The sequence below is a fragment of the Ranitomeya variabilis genome, chromosome 4 (assembly GCF_051348905.1).
Source record: "Ranitomeya variabilis isolate aRanVar5 chromosome 4, aRanVar5.hap1, whole genome shotgun sequence".
NCBI classification, from domain to species: domain Eukaryota; kingdom Metazoa; phylum Chordata; class Amphibia; order Anura; family Dendrobatidae; genus Ranitomeya; species Ranitomeya variabilis.
The window spans coordinates 187,985,805-188,008,827 of record NC_135235.1 but is presented as its reverse complement, the minus strand read 5'-3'; the positions used below and the strand labels follow the sequence as shown (position 1 = coordinate 188,008,827).

At 41.1% G+C, this 23,023-nt stretch overlaps 1 protein-coding gene across 1 annotated transcript in view; it reads left to right on the top strand.

Moving 5' to 3' along the window:
* The window catches only part of CACNG8 (calcium voltage-gated channel auxiliary subunit gamma 8), a 175,084-nt gene that overhangs the window by 6,553 nt on the left and 145,508 nt on the right, over positions 1 to 23,023 (top strand). The window lies entirely within an intron of this gene.

Below are 23,023 nucleotides of genomic sequence, written 5' to 3'. Positions count from 1 at the left end.
GCGCCAACATATTCCGCAGCGCTTTACAAATTATAGAGGGGACTTGTGCAGACAATAGACATTACATCATAACAGAAATCACAGTTCAAAACAGATACCAAGAGGAATGAGGGCCCGTCTCCCAAGCTTACAAACTATGAGGAAAAGGGGGAGACACGAAAGGTGGATGGTAACAATTGCTTTAGTTATTCGGACCAGCCATAGTGTAAGGCTCGGGTGTTCATGTAAAGCTGCATGAACCAGTTAACTGCCTAAGTATGTAGCAGTACAGACACAGAGGGCTATTAACTATATAAAGTGCATGAGAACATGATGCGAGGACCCTGATTATGGTTTAAGGTTTTTTCCTTTTTGAATGGTCCACACAGGGATAGTTAGGTTAATGCGTTGAGGCGGTAGGCCAATCTGAACAAATGAGTTTTTAGGGCACGCTTAAAACTGTGGGGATTGGGGATTAATCATATTAACCTGGGTAGTGCATTCCAAAGAATCGGTGCAGCACATTTAAAGTCTTGGAGACGGGAGTGGGAGGTTCTGATTATTGAGGATGCTAACCTCAGGTCATTAGCAGAATGGAGAGCACAGGTAGAGTGGTAGACTGAGACCAGAGAGGAAATGTAGGGTGGTGCTGAGCCATGGAGTGCTTTGTGAATGAGGGTAATAGTTTTGTACTGGATTCTGGAGTGGATGGGTAACCAGTGTAATGACTGGCACAGAGTAGAGGCATCGGTGTAACAGTTGGTGAGGAATATGATCCTGGCTGCAGCATTCAGTACAGATTGAAGCGGGAAGAGTTTGGTAAGAGGGAGGCCATTTAGGAGAGAGTTACAATAGTCAAAAGTAAGAAAAGGGCGAATTCTAGAAATGTTTTTGAGATGCAGATAAGAAGAGCAAGCCAGTGATCGGATGTGGGGGGGTGAATGAAAGCTTGAAATCAAGTATGACCCCAAGGCAGCGGGCATGTTGCTTTGGAGTAATGGTGGAACCGCACACGGAGATGGCAATGTCAGGCAAAGATAAGTTAGTAGAGGGAGCCAAGTGATCCTTCTGAATTTACTTTGTATTCTGTCTGGAGTTTACCAACTAGCAGCACCCAAGGCTCAGTATGTTTGTCTGCATATCAGTGACCTAGCATGGGTAGTGCCTCAGGGGCTGTTGTCTTGGGGGCCAAGTTCTATGGTCCCAGAGTGTAGCCCTCTTCCCTCACTGTCCATTGCACTGAGAAGGCCTTCTTCTTGGTGTGGTGCTTGGGCACTGTAAGTGATAGGCAGCTCGCGAGGTGACAGTCTGCGACAGCGTTGTCACCTTGGCGAGAACAGCTTTTATCATCAATTTGTTATCATCTGCTGCACTCTGCATAGGCAGTTACTAAGATGACAGAGTTCTCTGTAATAAACTATCATCTTAGTGTCTGCCTAAGTGGAGCATAGCAGCCAAAAATCATCTCTTTTGCCTGCTGTTATCTAAAGCCAGCAATCAAGCTTAGAGAGGCTGAGCAGCTACTCTTTTTTTTTTATTTTTTACCTGTTCTTAGTCCCGGTAGGCCTAGAGAAATCTAGATAAATTGAGCATGCAGCCATTTGATTGATTGTACTATACTTTGACAATCTCTATTGAAGTCCAGGCCCTAGATGTCAACCCATTGGCATTGTGAGGGGGGATGAACACCAGAATGGTTATTTCACTCTATTGCCCCACGTAAATGTCGCTGTCAGTGATCTGTTCTAGCTCTGATTGCTGCTGTTAGTTACAGGTGCCAACTGTATACCATAGCTGCCACATGCTCTCTATATAGAGCAGTTATCTTCCATATACCCTCACCCATCATGTAGTGTGCCATGTACGTCACATGTTGGGAAGGGTTTAAAGTGGAAATTTCACCAAATATTTTTTGTTTAGCTGGACACACAATGAAAAATGGTAGATATTGCAGAGCAGAATAAAATGTTTTGTTTTTTTGCTTTTCTCACCTTTCCGTTGCAAAGATTTTAGCAATCAAAGTATTAGGCACCTAAACAGTTTTTTTTTTTTTTTTTCAGTTCAAGTGGGCATTACCAAAGAGATTTCAATGGGGGGCATGTAATGTAATTCTTCCACTTTCTGATACTGACCAATTGTAAGCAGGCATATATATGAAAACTTCCTTCTCACCCCCAATGGGGGTGATCTTTGTTGTCCTTTCTCCTTCTCGGGTCCTCTACCAGATGCCTGGGAGTTTGAGGGTTCTGTGCAGGATCTTAGCTGTTCCCAGCATTGCACTTTTCTGGACAGAGAGCTCAGATGTTAGTCCTGGGATCTGTTGTAGCCACTGCTCCAAGTGCTCCTATCACCATTGAAATCACTGTTGCCTTTATATATATATATATATATATATATATATATATATATATATATATATATATATATATATATATATATATATATCATCCTTTTAAGTGGGAGAACTTGCACAATTGGTGGCTGACTAAATACTTCTTTTCCCCACTGTATATCTGATCATACTGCTGCCACCTCTGCTCTGATCGCTGCTACTGTTGAATTATGGCAGTATATGGTTGTTTATCTTTAAGATTGCTTAAAGCGAACCTGTCACCCCCAAAATCGATGGTGACGTAAGCTCACCAGCATCAGGGGCTTATCTACAGCATTCTGTAATGCTGTAGATAAGCCGCCGATGTTACCTGAAAGAGGAGAAAAAGATGTTAGATTATACTCACCCAGGGGTGGTCCCGCTCCAATGGGCGCCTCAGGTCCGGTACAGTGCCTCCCATCTTCATTCCATGACGTCCTCTCCTGGTCTTCACGCCGCTGCTCCGGCGCAGGCGTACTTTGTCTGCCCTGTTGAGGGCAGAGCAAAGTACTGCAGTGCGCAGGCGCCAGTAAGGTCAGAGAGGCCCAGCGCCTGCGCACTGCAGTACTTTGCTCTGCCCTCCACAGGGCAGACAAAGTACACCTGCGCCGAAGCTGCGGTGCGGAGACCAGAAGAGGATGTCATGGAATGAAGATAGGAGGCGCTGGAGCGGACCTGAGACACCCATTTGACCGCGGACCACAGCGGGGCCGCCCAGGTAAGTATATTATAACCTCTTTTTCTCCTCTTTCAGCTAACATTGGGGGCTTATCTACAGCATTACAGAATGCTGTAGATAAGCCCCTGATGACAGTGAGCTTACCTCACCATCGATTTTGGGGGTGACAGGTTCCCTTTAAATTAGTTATACCTTTCCTTTCAACCTGTGTTTTAGTGCTGTGAGATGGTAATGTGATTAGATATGTGATGAGATCCATGGGTGAGGCTCCTTTCCATATAAATCCCATCATATAGTCTCTGAATTCCATTTATATCATTAAGCTAGACCTTGTTACAGTTCTGATCCATAGTGCTACTGTTTTATCCTGTTTTTTGACCAATCGCTTGCTTTCCAATTTTATCATTGTCTTGACTCCTTAGTATCAATCCCAAGTGATGACCCTACTTGCTGCCAGCTTGCTCCATCGGTATGCATCATACTCTGTGGTCCCAGCCCAGGGGTGAAGGCCAAGTCCAAGGCAACCAGTTGGATTTGGTAAAGAGAGTGGTTTGTTCTGAGCCTGCTTGTGGAAGCCCTACTGACAGCTGCCAGACTACCACAAACACTGCTCCCTTTACACTTACAAGATGGTGATTAGAGTAATAGATTATACAAGAATATATAAATTCATATGACAATGTGTCTCTCTTTTTTTGAGTGGGGACCAGATGTTTCATTGGTTCTTCCCTAAGTAAAAGTCTAAATAGCTAAGGTTTGTTTTGACTAGTGTTGAGCGATACCGTCCGATACTTGAAAGTATCGGTATCGGAAAGTATCGGCCGATACCGGCAAAGTATCGGATCTAATCCGATACCGATACCCGATACCAATACAAGTCAATGGGACTCAGGTATCGGACGGTATTCCTGATGGTTCTCAGGGTCTGAAGGAGAGGAAACTCTCCTTCAGGCCCTGGGAACCATATAAATGTGTAAAAGAAAGAATTAAAATAAAAAATATCGCTATACTCACCTGTCCGACGCAGCCGGGACTTCAGCGAGGGAACCGGCAGCGTTGTTTGTTTAAAATTCGCGCTATTACTTGGTTACGTGAATTCCCGGCTTGTGATTGGTCAGGTCGGCCATGTTGCCGGGACGCGGACCAATCACAGCAAGCCGTGACGAAATTACGTCACGGCTTGCTGTGATTGGTCCGCGTCCCGGCAATATGGCCGCCCTGACCAATCACAAGCCGTGACGTCACGGGAGGCTGGACACGCGCTCATTTTAAAATGGGCGCGTGTCCAGCCTCCCGTGACGTCACGGCTTGTGATTGGTTGCGCCGCGGTCAACCAATCACAAGCCGGGAGGCTGGACGCGCTCATTTTAAAATGGGCGCGTGTCCAGCCTCCCGTGACGTCACGGCTTGTGATTGGTCAGGGCGGCCATATTGCCGGGACGCGGACCAATCACAGCAAGCCGTGACGTAATTTCGTCACGGCTTGCTGTGATTGGTCCGCGTCCCGGCAACATGGCCGACCTGACCAATCACAAGCCGGGAATTCACGTAACCAAGTAATAGCGCGAATTTTAAACAAACAACGCTGCCGGTTCCCTCGCTGAAGTCCCGGCTGCGTCGGAGAGGTGAGTATAGCGATATTTTTTATTTTAATTCTCTCTTTTACACATTTTAACATTAATGTTGTTGCGATACCCGATATCCGATACCACAAGAGTATCGGAATCCCGGTATCGGAATTCCGATACAGCAAGTATCGGCCGATACCCGATACTTGCAGCATCGGAATGCTCAACACTAGTTTTGACCAAACCACATTCTCATTCATGGTGGGACCTGTGGATTCCTTAGATTTTCTATTGCAGGAAAACATAACTTTTTTTCAATTTTGATAAAATACAAAATGGCAGAGCGATTTACAGTCTGCAGCTTTCAAAAGTGAATGGTTGGTATGTGCTGAATAGATGATGAATACGTTGGCACATTCATGCATACAAATTATTTCCTTCACCTGTAAAAATAATGTAATGCATTTCTATAAAATGTAAATGTCATACGAACAATATACAGAACCTTACCAACAAAGTGTAGTGCCATACACAACAAAACAAATAAAATGAAACTTAATTAACGTGCTATAATAATAAAAATAATGATGAAAATGATTTGGTTATTAAATATACATTAATGCCAGAGCTGGATCAAGGTGGTTGTGGACACTTGTGTAAAAAATTGATGGAGGTCCTCTTGAAATTTTGGATATTTACAGGGCAAATCTTTTTCACCTGGTAGAAAATGTTTGCCAGAGGTTATTTGCAGCTATCAATGTAAATTATGGGATATATTTTACTTCTTAGTGCAGGTAGATAGAGAATTAGAGCTTTTTAAAGGAGAGTCTCACTGAAGACCACTGAATATAGCACCGGTCACTTCCTGTCGAGGACCAAATAAACAATTAAATTTAATGACTAACAGTTCATCTCAACTTTTATTGCTTTTTTGACTCCATTCTCCGCAAGTATAGAAGCTCCTTCCAGCTAGGATGCGGCTTTGCAGATTTTGTGGCCTTAGCATTTATGCCTCCTTTTTTATACCACAAACTGCTCATGACAGGCATACATTGCATACCTTATGCCAAATTAATCACCTTTATGGCAGACACTGTTCCTCTATGACAGCTACAGATGCCCTGTCTTAAAAACCACAGATGCTCCCTGTTTAGCCCACGCTTAACTCATGCTCCGGACTTGGTTTGTTCTTGTCAAACACAGTAGCTCATATCAACACTGACATGATTTATTCTTGACAAAGAGAGCAAAGTGTCCTTTGCATTTCTCGCAAAAATATTAAAAAATATAAATATACAGTTGAAACCAGAAGCTTGCATACACTAAACAAAAAGACACATCTGTATGTTTTTCTCAATATCTGACATGAAATCAGAATACACCTTTCCTGTTTTAGGTCAAATAGGATTACCATAATTGTTAAAATTTTCCAAATGCCAGAATAATGAAAGAGAGAATGTTTTAAGGCATTTTTATTACTTACTGCAAAGTCAAATGATAACATAATTAGAGACACACCTGTGGATGTTTTTTAATGCACACCTGAAACACTCTGCTTCTTCGTGTAGCATCATGAGAAAGTCTAAACAAATCAGCCAAGATATCAAGAAGAGAATTGTGGACTTACACAAGTCTGGCTCATCCTTGGGTACAATTTCAACATAACTGAAGGTGCCTCATTCATCTGTACAAACAATTATATGAAAGTACAAATAAGATGGGAATATCCAACCATCATACTGCTCAGGAAGGAGATGGGTTCTGTGTCCCAGAGATGAACGTGCTTTAGGCCAACATGTGCATATCAATCCAAGGACAAAAGCAAAAGACCTTGTGAAGATGATGGTGGAAGCTGGTAAGATTGTGACAATATACACAGTGAAACGAGTACTGTATCAGAATGGGCTGAAAGGCCTCTCTGCCAGGAAGAAGCCATTACTCCAAAAGAAACAAAAAAAGCCAAATTATTGTTTGCAAATGCACACAGGAACAAAGACCTACATTTTTGTCCTGTGGTCTGATGAAACTAAAATTGATCTTTTTGGGCATAATGACCATCGTTACATTTGGAGGAAAAGGGGAGAAGCCTGGAAGCCTAAGAACACCATCCAAACTGTGAAACACGGGTGTGGCAGCATCATATTGTGCAGTTGCTTTACTGCAGGAGGGTCTGTTGCACTTCACAAAATAGATGGCTTCATGAGAAAAGTAGATTATGTGGCAATACTGAAGCAACATTTCAAGACATCAGCCAGGAAGTTAAAGCTTGGGCACAAATGGGTCATCTAAATGGACAATATTCTAAAGTGATGTGTGCACAACTACAGAAGGTGCCAGAGTAGGTTCCACACCATAAACATGTATTTCCAATGGACAATGACCTGAAGCATACTGCCGAAATGGTAACAAAGTGGCGGCTGTTGATGGGTTGATGGGAGTATATTGAGAAAAACATGGATATGTGTCTTTTTATATAGTCTATGTATGTCACAAAAGTGAATACACCCCTTACAGCTTGTATAACAGTGTACATTTGTTGTGCCCTCTAAACAACTCAACACACAGTTATTAATCCATATAATGAAAAAAGAGAAAAAGGCACGGAATGCACTCACCAATCTTCTATAAAAGCAGCTTTATTTAGATCTTCATGAGTAAAACTTCATGACCGGGGGAAGAAGAATGGGGCTCAAGCGAGCAGGAGGAGACGTCCATTATATGGACTAATACTTCCAATGGAGTTGCACCCGTGATCTTCTCTGTTATGGCTGTTTCAGATTAAGAACATACCGGCTTCACAAGTAACACACTTTTGGACAGTGCCCTTCATTATTCTTTTTTCTTTTTGTTACACAGTTATTAATACTTTCCTGACCTTGGACATACCCAGTACGTCATGACGAATTTACACGCGCAAAAGCTGTGCGCATGATCGCCGCTGGGTGTTCAGCTGATTTCACAGCTGACACCCAGCTTGCACTGCAAGGAGCAGCTTAACCCACTAAATATCATGACTTATATTGATGCCAGCATCTAGAAAGCTACCTATGTCCTTTGATTGGCATCATTGCGGGGCCTGATCATTGTTTAATGTGACCTGACGTCATCTTGTTATGACGACATCTGGGTTACCAGGCTACAGCAAACCCCTTAGACCAGAGCATGCTCTAAGGGGCTTGTGCCAGTATAGCACTGACATTTTTATACATTGGAATGCTCGTACATTGAAATGGTTTATAACAGCAATCAGGCTGCTGAAAGTCCCATGGAGAAACTTAGTAAAAAGTAAGCGTTGAGCGCTTACACGGGGGTTTCCATGTAAATCTCAGAAATACGTGATTCAGACGAAATCCCCAGCAGAAGATTTCCTATAATGAAGCAGATGGAGGCACTGTGGATGCCGTCTGACCTATGAGCCGGTGGTGTCTGTCTTTTTAGGCGTGCATAAAAGCGCAGTCCAAAACAGTTTTGTGAACTTCTGAAAATAAGGACAATGCTGAACAGAGGTCAGATGGAGTCCAGAGTAACTCTGTTACCTCATTATAGTGAATGGATCCCTCGGGGGTTTCATCTGAATCACGTTACTTGGAGATTTAGATGGGAACCCCAATGTAAGTGCTCAGCATAGAGAGTAGATAGATGTGTTCGCAAACATTATGTAAAATATTCCTAACAAAAACTTCAAATCACTCCACAAAAAAGCAAGTCCCCACTCAGGTCCGTCATCTGTTAATGGAAATATAGGGGGTTTCCACGTTACTGGTAGCACAAAGGCTCTGCAAAAACTAAATGAGCCCGCCTTTTTCACGAGTGCTTGTCCCCGGAATCATGAGGTGGACACTGCAATGTACTGGACACTACAACGTATTGGGCACTACAATGGCAGTTTGCAATTTTCACTCAGCAACATCCCCTGCTGCTTGCCTCTGGAGGAGTCAAAATTGTCACTATACCTGTTGATAAATTCCAAAAGGGGTATCATTTCCAAAATGGGGTCACTTGAGGGAAAATTCTGCTATTCTAGCACTTAGGGACTCTGTATATGGAGTCCGCAAACAATTCTAGGAAAACCTGCACTTCAGGAGGCAAAGAGAGATCCGTCCCTCTCAAGTTTCGCCGTATGGCTAAGCAGTACTGTACAGCCACATAAGCGGTTATTCCTACATTCAGCAGAAATTGTGGGACAAATTTAGGTGATATTTTCACCAATTTTCCAGTGTGAAAATATAAAATCTGGGGCTAAAATAACATTTTTTTGGCAAAAATGTAATTATTTTTTCTTCACAGCCCAATGTTATAAAATTCAATGGGTGTCAATATGATCACTGCACCCCTAGATAAATTATTTGACAGGCGTATTTGGTAAAATTTGGTCACTTATGGGGAGTTCTTCTGTTCTTGCGTGTCAGGAGCTCTAACAGTGGGACATGGCACCAGCAAACCATACAAGTAAAATCTGTACTATAATATGTTACGTCTTCTCTTCTGAGATTTGCATTGTGCCTGAAAAATATTTCTGGTTTACTCGTAGGGTATTGGAGCACTCAGGTGAAAATTTTACAACAAACTGAGATCCATTTTTTCCTATTATTCTTTAGAAAAATTAAAAACTTGGAGATAAAACATCATTTTAATGTACAGGAAAGATATATATCTTGGTACCGTGTTAGCCAGTGGATAGAAAAATATCTAGAATTGAGAGTCCTCAGTGGTTGATACCTTTTAATGCCTAACTGAAAAGATGGTAACAAATTGCAAGCTTTCGAGACTACTCAGGTCTCTTCATCAGGCATAGACTAATAGAAATTCTTAAGAATCACATATTTATGCACAACACAGCACAGAAATAATGCCATAAATAAGACAGGTGACGTTAAGCAGAATTACCATTATATGAGTGATAAACAATTATGTCCATAAATATTTGAACAGTTCATAGATAAGGAGTGTGAATATTTTATTGTCCTCTGATTGGGGTCTGGTTCTATGTGGGTGACCCCACATGGTCTGAGGAGCAAATTCCTTAGTTGATGCAAAAAGACATAAATCCATGTGACACATTCATTCCAGCACTGAGAGTGTCAATTTGCACTCCCCAGCCTAAAACCCACAGCTGCACCAGAAAAGTCACATCCATTAGATACGCCAATGCTGGCATTTTCCTGGCTCTTCCCACTTGCCATGTGGCAAGTGGGGTTCATATTTCTAGAGTTGATGACACATTTGTATTTTCTGTTGACATCAAGCCCATGGCTTAGTTATAGAGATGCATCTATAAGATACCTATCCATTACTAATCCTATATTTATATTGTAAATAGACACCCAGAATAAAGTCCTTTAATTGAAAGAATGACGCAAACTTCTTTAATGAAATTAAACCATAGTTACAATATTCACATCATCTCCCAATCCATAGAAGCCATTGTCTCATAACAGAATTAAAATAATAAACCACAATATTTTTTTCCTGTCCGCTGGTGATGTCATCGAGGTTACTGCAGGCACTGAGGCTGCATTCTCTGCCGGGCCACTGAACTGCGGTGGCTTCTGTGAGATCAGCGCTGCACCTTGAGACTTTTTCTCACAGTGCTACCAGTGTCACCGAAGTCACCACAGTTCAATGGCCCAGCTAGGAACGCAGCCTCAGTAACAGGCGGAAACCTTGATGACGTCACCACTAGTCACTGATACTGCACTCGCAGCTTCTCATTCCTCAGTGGTTCTCAGCCTGGATGATCACATCTTGGCACCGTCCAGGTTGAAAACTGCTTTTTTCCAGACATGGACTACAGGGTGGCACAGAACCACAAACATGGTGAGGGATATGGTTGTTTTCTATTTTTGTTTTATTTCAAGAAATCATGACTTCAGTGTAACGGCTGATGATGTTAGTATGGTTTAATCTAGATTCTTTAAAGGATTCTGTGTCATTCTTTCAATTAAAGGATTTTATTCTAGGTGTGTGTTTATTTACAATATACAGTTGGGAAAAAAAGTATTTAGTCAGCCAACAATTGTGCATGTTCTCCCACTTAAAAACATGAGAGAGGCCTGTAATTGACATCATAGGTAGACCACAACTATGAGAGTCAAAATGAAAAAACAAATCCAGAAAATCATCTTGTCTGATTTGGCAAGATTTATTTTGCTAATTATGGTGGAAAATAAGCATTTTGTCATTAACAAAAGTTCTTCTAAATATTTTGTTATATATCCTTTGTTGGCAATGACAGAGGTCAAATGTTTTCTGTAAGTCTTCACAAGGTTGTCACACACTGTTGGTGGTATGTTGGCCCATTCCTCCATGCAGATCTCCTCTTGAGCAGTAATTTTTTAGGCCTGTCACTGGGCAACATGGACTTTCAACTCCCTCCAAAGGTTTTCTATGGGGTTGAGATCTGAAGACTTGCTAGGCTACTCCAGGACCTTCATACTTTTTTTTATGAAGCCACTACTTCATTGCCCTGGTGGTGTGCTTGGGATCATTATAATGCTGAAAGACCCATCCACATTTTATCTTCAATGCCCTTGCTGATGAAAGAAGGTTTGCACTCAAAATCTCACAATACATGGCCCCATTCATTCTTTCATGTACACGGATCAGTCGTCCTGGTCCCTTTGCAGAGAAACAGCCCCAAAGCATGATGTTGCCACCCCAAAGCTTCACAGTAGGTATGGTGTTCTTTGGATGCAACTCAGCATTCTGTCTCCTCCAAACAGAACGAGTTTTGTTTTTAACAAACAGTTGTACTTTGGTTTCATCAGACCATATGACATTCTCCCAATATTGTTCTGGATAATCCAAATGCTCTCTAGCAAACTTCAGAGGGGCCCAGACATGTACTGGCTTAAGCAGGGTGACATGTTTGGCATTGCAGGATCTAAGTCCCTGGCGGTGTAGTGTGTTACTGATAGCAGCCTTTGTTAGGGGGGCCCCAGCTCTATGCAAGTCATTCACTAGGTACCCCTGTGTGGTTCTAGGATTTTTTCTCCCCGTACTTGTGATCATTTTGACCCCACAGGATGAGATCTTGCGTGGAGCCCCAGATCAAGGGCGATTATCAGTGGTCTTGTATGTCTTCCATTTTCTAACTGTTGCTCCCACAGTTGATTTCATCTCACCAGGCTGCTTGCCTATTGCAGATTCAGTCTTCCCAGCCTAGTGCAGGGCTACAATTTTGTTTCTGGTGTCCTTCAACAGCTCTTTGGTCTTCACCATAGTGGAGTTTGGAGTGTGACTGTTTGAGGTTGTGGACAGGTGTCTAATATACTGAATACTACAGGTAATGAGTGGAGGACAGAGGTGCCTCTTAAGAAGAAGTTAGAGGTCTGTGAAAGCCAGAAATTTTGCATGTTTTTAGCTGACCAAATGTTTATTTTCCACCACATTTTGCAAAATAAACCTTGCCAAATCAGAGAAGGTGATTTTCTGGATTTGTTTTATCGTTTTGACTCTCATAGTTGTGGTCTACCTATGATGTTAATTACAGGTCTCCCATCTTTTTAAGTGGGGGAACTTGCACAATTGGTGGCTGACTAAATACTTTTATCCCCACTGTAGTAGAAAGTATTTGTGGAGTGTAAAGTAAATGATGCATGGTTTTCTAACTATTTGAAAAACATGAGGGCACATTCACACATTGAGTATTTGGTGAGTTTATGTGTTTCTATTATACTTTTCCTCTGATTTTTCCACTCCTGGTTTTGGTCTACAAATACTAACGTAAGAAACTCACCAAATACTCAATGTTTGTATGTGGCCTAAATCTGAAAATTAGGACTTGCATTTGTATTCAGCCACCCTGAGTCAACACTTTGTAGGACCACCTTTCACTGCAATTACTACTGCAAGTCTTTTGGGGTATGTCTATCAGCTTTGCACATCTAGAGGTTATATTTTTGTCATTTCTTCTTTGAAAAATACCTCTAGCTGAGGATAAGTTTATCCGAGTCACCAGCCTCAGAAATCGCAGGTTAACAGCAGCTCAGATTAGAGACCAGGTCAATGCCACACAGAGTTCTAGCAGCAGACACATCTCTACAACAACTGTTAAGAGGAGACTTTGTGCAGCAGGCCTTCATGGTAAAATAGCTGCTAGGAAACCACTGCTAAGGACACGCAACAAGCAGAAGAGACTTGTTTGGGCTAAAGAACACAAGGAATGGACATTAGACCAGTGGAAATCTGTGCTTTGGTCTGATGAGTCCAAATTTGAGATCTTTGGTTCCAACCACCATGTCTTTGTGCGATGCAGAAAAGGTGAACGGATAGACTCTACATGCCTGGTGGAGGAGGAGGTGTGATGGTATGTGGGTGCTTTGCTGGTGACACTGTTATTGATTTATTCAAAATTGAAGGCATACTGAAACAGCATGGCTAACACAGCATCTTGCAGCGGCATGCTATTCCATCCGGTTTGCATTTAGTTGGACCATCATTTATTTTTCAGCAGAACAATGACCCCAAACACACCTCCAGGCTGTGTAGGGGCTAGTTGACCAAGTAGGAGAGTGATGGGGTGCTACGCCAGATGACCTGGCCTCCACAGTCACCAGACCTGAACCCAATTGAGATGGTTTGGGGTGATCTGGACCGCAGAGTGAAGGCAAAAGGGACAACAAGTGCTAAGCATCTCTAGGAACTCCTTCAAGATTGTTGGAAGACCATTTCCGGTGACTATCTCTTGACGCTCATAGAGAGAATGCCAAGAGTGTGAAAAGCAGTCATCAAAGAAAAAGGTGGCTACTTTGAAGAACCTAGAATATAAGACATATTTTCAGTTGTTTCACACTTTTTTGTTAAGTATATAATTCCACATGTGCTAATTCATAGTTTTGATGCCTTCAGTGTGAATTTACAATTTTCAAAGTCATGAAAATACAGAAAAATCTTTAAATGAGAAGGTGTGTCCAAACTTTTGGTCTGTATTGTACGTCTGTATACCCTCTGCTGATAGAAGGATTACATCATTTATTTTGTAAAATATGTGGGCCTCAATAGCTGTTTCTTACTTTGTTGGTTTGGGAGTAGTTTTGCTTTGTATCTCATTGTGTAACATGTTTAAAGAGTTATTAAACTTTCATTTTTTATATAATTTGGTCCAGCATGGAAAGTTAAGAAATTTAGAAAATTACTATATTTGGGATTTTTTCTTCATTCCTGTACAAAAAAAAATGGTTTCCCCAGGTCTGTTGTCTTCCTTTTAGCTGCATTGTTATCAGAACATGCTCATTTGGAGTACAGATGCTGGCAGTGATGGGTCAGCACATGTTTCCTACTTTGAATGTTGTGTTTGAAGCACTGAGTTTACATCCACAAGTACCTTGTTGTCATTACTTTCCAACCTCCACAAATGAAATATTCATGGTGATTATGGAAGTAAATCCATTGCTTTCATTACAGTACACAGCGGGCTGCGTGGGTCGGATTACTGGCACACATTACAGACATTAGTTATTTTTCTGGAGTGTAAGGAGATAGTGCTTTTGGTCAAGCCAGCCACACAGCAAAGCTGACTGAGCTCCTTAACCCTGTGGATAATCCTGCTCCAGGATATTGTTCTGAAATAGAGAACACCCAGAGGAGGACACAAGTGCTAAGCTGACCCGTTAACTGCCATCATCAGTACTCCAAATGAGCACTTTCTGACGTGTGCGTAAAGGCAGGTAAATAAACCGGGCATAAAGAGGCAATTTGGAGCCATGTACATGCAGTTCTTTACAGGAATGTGGAGAATTTCCCTAGTAAAGTGGTTTGCAAAGTTTTCATAACTCTAAATGCTGTACAATTGTTGTTTGTCTGGTTTTTTAATGAAAGTTTAGTTACTCTTTAATTGAGGTAAATTAACTTAACATCAGTTTTTCATATTTCCTTATTTTTAGAACATTATTATTTGTATTTGAAGTGTATTTTCTTTTTAAACATTCATTTTGTTTGTGTCTGTTTTGAAATTTAGAAATTCACATATTATCTGGGTTACTCTGGTTTCCTCCAAAAAACTGATAGGTAATCTTGCTTAATATAAAATTGTAGGAAGTGTTTGTATAAGAGCCACATTGGGGGCAGGTGCTGAGTAATATACCATTATTACTTGTACAGGGTGGGCCATTTATATGGATACACCTAGGTGGGCCAATAATAAAGTTGGCTCCAAAATGGCCCACTACAAAATGGCCGCCATGGTCACCACCCATCTTGAAAAGATTTCCCCCTCCACATACTAATGTGCCACAAGAAGGGAGTTGATGTCACAACCATTCCCATGTTATTTAGGTGTGTCCTTTGTGAGACAGTGACCCCTGTTACAGCTAGGGGGCGCTGTTTGTTCTCCCCAGGATGCTCACAGAGGCGTAGTGAGGCCAAGAAGGGGAGTTACTGTCGCAGGTATGGCTGTGATTACAATTGTTAAAAGCCTTGTAATATAGAGAGGTTTTAGATTTGAGTCTGTGGAGTCCCAAGTGTGTCAGGGTCAGAGTGAAGCCTGACAACCCACAGCATACACAGTGGTGCTGCTGTCCACGATGAATGGTCACGGATGTGGACAGGTCTTGTGCCCAGAGATGAATCAGAGGTAGACTGTCCTGTGCCCAAAGGAAGGTCCTGCGTGTGTCACAGCTGCAGACAGGAGGATGTCAAAGTCTGTGTACGGCTGTGAGTAGAGACTGTGATACAGCGGTGCAGGACGCCCATGGAACTAGTCAGAGGAGGACTAGCATGTGTAGTGACTGCAATATAATGGATGCTGTAATGAACTGGTGTGAACTGAACACTGAAGTTATGTGCATTTAAGTTATATGCTTGGAACCTTTTATGTGTGAAGATTATGCATTAAATAGACTTTTATGTTTGAACTTTGTGGGTCACTGCCTCTTCACTGCTACAGGTGCTTTACACCTTATACACGGCCAACCCAGGTGTATCCATATACATGGCCCACCCTGTACATTGCTATTAAACATGATGGAAATTTACAAGCATCAGTCTTGTTTTATATGAAGTTATGATGGATACATGGTATTTTAGAATGACATATTTGTAAAAAAAAGTTTTTCTAGTTATATAAAGTAACATTAGCAAGTTTTTTTTTCATTAGTTAATACAGCCACGTTAATCAAAACCCCTGGTCTCTCATAGATCTTTTGTGTTCATGCACATCCAGTCATCCACTTTCCTTGAGCTTGTGGCACAGTCTTACCGGTTTCTGATCTGGCAGTAAACCCAAATCAATAAGAATCCTAGCTTTCATTTAAGTGAATGTAAATATTTGAACAAGGAATTACTTATCCAGCAGTTGTTAGACATAGGCTTATAAAATTAGTAAGACACCTTAAGAGGGTTTCATTTATCCTGCTGTATGCTCGAGAATAATCGATCAATATATCAAACTCAAGGACGGTTAAAAATGACACACAATACATCTCAATGCATCTGCAAGTCATCTACAGAAGCCTTAATCCTTTATGACATCTCATTCTAAATCCGCAGGTATCAATTCGGCTTTCCTTACCCTTTTGCACCTATGAAAAGAAAAAAAGTCCAGCTAAGTCATCATCAGATACATGGATAACACAGTCAGTGTACAATGAGGAAGCGAAGCTAAATAAGCATAGCCAGCTTCCACCATCCAATAAAATACAACATGGCTATAATTGAATATTTCACAAAGTTGCAAACAACTGCAACGCGTTTTGGATCAACTATGATCCTACATTCATAGCATACTAAGAAGAAGGAAAATTACTTATCTGAAACTCGTTGCAGTTTTTTGCTCTTGGGTGTTGATCACATCTTTGCTGAAGAAAAGACTGGGAAACAGAAGAGCGCAATAGGGTCTTTTGTTGTATTTTGCTAGATCGTGGAAGCTGTATATGCTTTTTGGCCTCCTCTATAATAGGTTCCTCTGCTCTGTGAAATTTTGGAGTGTGCTTATAGGATTTTTGCTATTTTTTCAAGAAAATTATTTGTTTGATGAGTGGATCTAAAAATATTTAAATTTGCCAGATTTTACCGAGAATTGTGATTGCCAAAAATAATTCTTCGTGAATATAATGCCCCTTATTATGTTCTGGGGTCTATGTGGGTGGCCTGTTGTTTGGACCTCCAGTAGTTAGATGTAATCTGCAGAGGAAGATTTGGTTCCCAAACAGTTACCTTACCAATGAAATTTGGTTTGTGTGCATATATAAAAGTTGACATCAGCATTTTTCTACAGCTCGTATAATCAATGTTATTACATATTGTCATTTGGCAGAAAGAGACCAAAAGTCTATTCTTTTGGCCACTGTATGGTCACTATGTGCCCGAATACTGGTTTTAACTCATAGGCAATTATTCATTTTAGTTTTTTCCTCCCCTTTTTCCAGGAGTCATAACTATTCTTTTTGCCATCATCATGGCCATATGAGGGCTTGTTTTTTAGGGCTGAGTTATATTTTTAAATGACACTGGAAAGCAGGAATAAACCTCGAGTGCACTGAAATTCAAAAAAATAGTCCAATTCCACAACTTTTTTTTGTATTTACTATGTTCACTGTATGGTAAAACGGACCTGCCCAAATGATTCTCCAGGTCAGTACAATTATGCAGAAAATGCATAGATTTTTTCTCTATTTAAGCAGTGGAAAAAAAATTGGAAATTTGTAAAAAAAAAAAAATAAAAAAAAATCAACTTTGCTTATGTTACTATTTTTTGAAACTCCTATCGTTTTCAATTATCATGATCTGAGACTGGATGAGGGTTTATTTTTTGCTCCCTGAGCGGGCATTTTTACTTTTCTCATTTTGGGGTAGATACAATGCTTTGATCACCTCTTCTTGCATTTTATTGCAATAATAATAATAATAATAATCTTGATTTATATAGCGCCAACATATTCCGCAGCAATGTTTCAGGGGCCTAATAAGTAATTGTGGAATTTCTTTTCATTTTATACACCATTTACCAATTTGATTCATTTATTTTAGATTTTGGTAGATCTGACTTTTACGAATGCAGCTATAGCAAATATGTGAATTTTTAATTTCTTTCACTGTTTTAATTTTAATGGGGCAAAATGTTGTGCTTTTTTTTAAACTTTTTACTTTATTTTATAGTCCTCTTAGAGGAGTTGAAGCTGCGATTATCTGACTGCTTGTGCATCAACACTGCTATGTATAGCTAAAATGGGGATTAAATCAACCATCATCTGATAGGAAAGATGCAGGCTTCGGGAGAGAACCCGCCTAAAAGACAGAGGCATAATATATGATGTAACTGTAAATGTTTTTTGAATGAAATTTACAGCAACGCTGTTCAATTCCTCTTTTTTTGCCAAATCATATAATTGCCTTAAGAAGTCAGAAGTGAAGTTTCCAAGGCAACTCGATAGCCTGCCCTTATTTCTTTCTCAGAAATGTGGAAAAGGATGCTAGAGCAACCATTTACAGTACTGAGATAAAGCATGGTTTTTAGTTTATGCATGAAAATCCATTTTATTTTGCATTACACTTTTTATCATCCACAGTACCAACATTTGTCAAATCGAATCTGTCATTAGGTTTTTGCAGCAAGTACAGACAGAGACCCAGATTCCAGCTCTGAAACACTTGTTGGGATGCTTGATGCATAAAATCACTGTTTTATCTCCTGCAGAACTCCCAGTTCTCTCAATGCTGAGCCACACCACTGATTGGTAAATTTCTGTGTTCACTGTGTATAGGCAGAAAGCAGCCAATCAGTGGTGCGGGAAGGGTTATACAGGGTGAGCCTTTTATATGGATACAACTAAATAAAATGGGAATGGTTGGTGATATCAATTTCCTTTTTGTGGCAAATTAGTATATGGGAGGAGGAAAACTTTTCAAGATGGGTGATGACCATGGTGGCCATTTTGAAGTTGGCCATTTTGGATCTAACTTTATTTTTTTCAATGGGAAGAGGGTCATGTGACACATCAAACCTATTGAGATTTTCACAAGAAAAACATTTTTCATATTTCTAGTGCAGTAATGCAATTCAATTTTCATATTTCATGTTTGCAAGTTTTGGCGCTACAGAGTGCTGCCTTATTTATTTGATTGTATATGAGTTGGTGACTCTAGGTTCAGCACCTGTTCACACCTAGTCTATGTTTGGATGTGACGGTCAGTTTTTTTGAAATTTGTATTCATTAGCCTTCTGACTGAGCACTCCGCCTCTTAGCTACAGGCGTTTTTAATCAAGGCAGGATCCTACCCCTCCACAGAGATATAGATTTTAGTCTAAGAGAGGATTCACAGGTTCCCATACAGATGAAGACTTTATTCTAAGTGAAGATTGGCATTGTTAGGTCCTGGTAAATGAGAACTGCCTTATCGTGGCTACCAGATACACATGAATTGGCAAATTTATGTGCTAAACTTTCTCAATTTTTCATATTTGTAGTGCAATAATGCAATTCAATTTTCATATTTCATGTTTGCAAGTTTTGGCGCTACAGAGTGCTGCCTTATTTATTTGATTGCTAATAAGTTGCTATAACAGCCAGGGGTTTGCTGAAGCCCTGCTATGTATGTCACAAGCGATGGGATGCTCGCAGCCTCAAGTCCCCTACGAAGACTAATAATAACAATAAAAAGTGAAAAAAATGTATTTAATAATAAGAAAAAAATACTAAAGTTCAAATCACCCCCTTGGGCCCAATTAAAAATAAAACAATAAAAATTAAACATATTTGGTATCTCTGTGTTCATAAAAGTCTGATCTATCAAATTATTTTTTGGCCTCCACAACATTGCAATAAAATGCAATAAAAAGGCACAACCTCATATTCATTCCAAAATGGTATCAGTAAAACAAAGACATGAAGATACAATCTATCAAACGTGTCAGTTTGTCTTGGGCCAACCATTGGTATGCCGGTGTAATGTTTTTTATAACTATTACAAAGAAAAATTAAGTCTTATCTAAGATTGCCATGTTGGAGAAATGTACTGACCCGAAGAATAAAACTGCCTCTTAATTTTACCACACACGGAACGGTATAATCCCCCCCCCCCCCCCGAAGTGCTAGTTTTTATTCATTCTGCCTTTCAAAAATCAGAGTAGAAAGCGATCAAAAAATGTCTTTCCCCCAAAAATGGTACCAATAAAAACGGCAACTCGTCCTGCAAACAACAAGACCTCACATGACTCTGTCCGCCAAAATTTGGAAAAATTATAGCTCCCTAAATATGGTGACGCAAAAAATAGTTTTTGCAATAAAAAGTGTCTTTTAGTGTGTGACAGCAGCCAAACATAAAAACCCGATATAAGTCTCTGTATTGCTGTAATAGCACCGACTCAAAGAATAAAGTCACCTAATCACTTATACCGCATGAGGAACGTCGTAAAAAATAAAATAAAACCAATTCTTCACCTGTTGATTTTTTTCATTCTGCCTACTAAACATCACAGTAAGGCCAGTGTCACACTAGAGAGGAATACGGGCAAGTGCTATGAGATAAAAAATCGCATTGCACTCGGACCAGTATTCTTCTATGGGGCAGCTCCCATCACTGTTTTTTCTTCAGCCGTATTGTATGTGCGAGTGAAATCGCAGCATGCTGTGATTGTCACCGACACTTCGCCGAGTCTCGGCTCACTCGCACCCATATAAGCCTATGGATGCAAGTGAGACAACGCACATCTCTCGGATATCATCCAAGTGATGTGCGATGTACACTGACCCCGGCAATGGAAGAGATGGAGAAATCTCTGTGTGTGAGGCTCGGAGCACAGACGCATGACACTCGGCTCCTGCTCACAGCAGAGCAGGAGCCGAGGGTCATTAGCATATTGCATCCAATGCTCTTGCATCGGATGCATTATGCTACTGTAACTTTAGACTAAGGCTTGGCCCACATTTATCCTGCACTCTGCCATGAGCGCTTGTATTGGAGTTTCCATGTAAATCTCTGAAATAAGTGATTCAGATAAAACCTCTGACAAAATATTCACTATAATGAGGCAGATAGGGGCACTGTGAATGCCGTCCGACCTGTGATCCAGCGGTGTCCATATTTTTAGAATTGCATAAAAATATCATCAGCCACCGATTTGTGCACTTCTGAAAAGAAGGACACCATTGAACAGAGGCCAGATGGAGTCCAGAGTAATTCTGCTGCCTCATTATAGTGAATGGATCCCTCGGGGGTTTCTTCTGAATCACTCCACTCAAAGATTTAGATGGAAATCCCAAAGTAAGTGCTCAGCATAGAGCACAGGATAAATGTGATCCCAAAGATTTTGTAAAATGTTCCCAATAAAATCTTCAACTCAGTGTACAAAAAAGCAAGTCCCCACTTAGGTCTGTCATCTGTTAAAGGAAATATAGGGGGCTTCCACTTTACTGGTAACACAAAGGTCCTGGAAAAGCGAAATGGCTTCTCACCTGCCAAAAGAAATTTAGCAAATTCTCTGCTCTGAAAATCAAATTCCACCTACCTTCTGAGCCCCACAGTTTACCTAAACCACATATAGTGTTCACATGTTTGGCATTTCTGTAGTGATGAGAGCCTGCCTAACTTACGGGTGCATGCCTCCAGAAGTATGGGCTGGGCATAACACTGCAACGTACTGGTCAGTCACTATAGCGTACTGGTTACTACAACGGAAGTTTGGAATTTTCTCTCTGCAACATTAATTGCTGCTTGTTTCTGTAAAATACCCATGGAGCTAAAATCATCACTTCATCACTACACCTGTAGATAAATTCCCCAAGGAGTATAATTTCCAAAATAGGGTCACTTGAGGGGGATTCTGCTCTTCTAGCAATTAGAGACTGCAAACTGTTTTAGAAACTTCTGCGCTCCAGGAGACAAATAGCTCTCCATTCCTCCCGAGAGTCTCAGTATGGCTAAGTAGTACTGTATAGCCACATATGGGGTATTGTCACATTCAGTAGAAATTATACGACAAATTTCAGTGCCATTTTTACCCACTTTTCATGTGAAAATGTAAAATCTGGGGCTAAAGCAAAGGTTTGGTGGTAAAAATGTAGTTATTTTGTCATCAGTGTCGAATGGTAGAAAATTCTGTGACACATCCATGGTGTCAATATGATCACTACACCCCAGATGAATTCATTGAGTGGTGTAGTTTGTAAAATGGGATCACTTATGGGGGGTTCTACTTTTTTGGCATCTAATGGGCTCTCCTAGTGGGTCATGGCACCTGCAAACCATAACAGTACAATCTGGCTTCCTTGTCTTCTGAGCTTTGCACTGTGCCTGAAAAATATTTCCCGATTATATGTAGAGTAGAGTTGAGCGACTTTTACTTTTTTAGGATCGAGTCAGGTTTCGCGAAACCCAACTTTCTCAAAAGTCGGGTAGGGTGAAATCGGCCGATTATTGCGAAAAGTCGGGGGCGACTGAAACACAAAACCCAATGCAAGTCAATGGGGAATCAAAGTCGGCAGTGAGTGGAGAACAGGAAAACACCTACAGTGCCCATTTTAATGCCAAAAGCATCAATTCTTGTTACTTAAGCTTGTCAATCTTAGTTTACCTTATAATAATAGGCATTGAAAATTGGGGGTCATTTGGCTAAAGTTGTGGGGGGGTAGGGCTGGCTCAAGTTTTTCATGGGCCCAGGAAACGCGGACTACATTACGGCGGTGGAGCAGGGAGAGGTAAGTATTTCAACTTTGCAAGTGCTGTGATCCTGAGCAAGCAGGGGGGGCCCACTCATTCGCATTGGCACTGGCACAGGGCCCCTCAAAGTACGGCGATATGTTTGACGGCGGGGGCACCTCCCACTGGCAGAGACACTTTTGCGTACTATGAGGGGCCCTGTGCCAGTGATGTCGCCAATGAGTATGCCCCCCCACCTGATGAAGGAACCTGCACTTTCATCTGCACCTTCCTCTTTGTCCCCGTGTAAGGTGGTATAGTATGTGGGAAGGGGAACCAGACTTTCAGCAGGGTCAGATACTGGCTGTGTAGAGTGCAAGGGGAATGTAGTGGTCTGGGTCAATGTACCAGCAGACTCATCTAGCAGTGGCTGGTCAGTGGGCAGGATAAGGAGGAAACACAGATATAGGCCCAAATAATAAAGTAGGCTAAATGCAGTTCAAAATTGGTAACAGGACTAAACAGGCGGCATTGCTTTGTTCAGTGGAGGAAAATAGTAATGAATGGCAGACACAGTTAGTAGGCCCAAATAATAAAGTGGGCCAAATGCAGTCCAAAATTTGTAACAGGAGTAAACAGGCGGCACTGCTTTGTTCAGTGGAGGAGAACAACAATCAGCGGCAGACACCGTTAGTAGGCACAACCAAACAAGTAGGCCAAATGCAGTTTAATATTTGAAACAGGATGAAAATTGAGGCTCAGCTTTGTTCAGTGGAGGACAGCTGTTTTGAGTGGCACTGACAGACACAGGTAGTAGGCCTAAAATAAAAAAGTAGGCTAAATGCAGTTCAA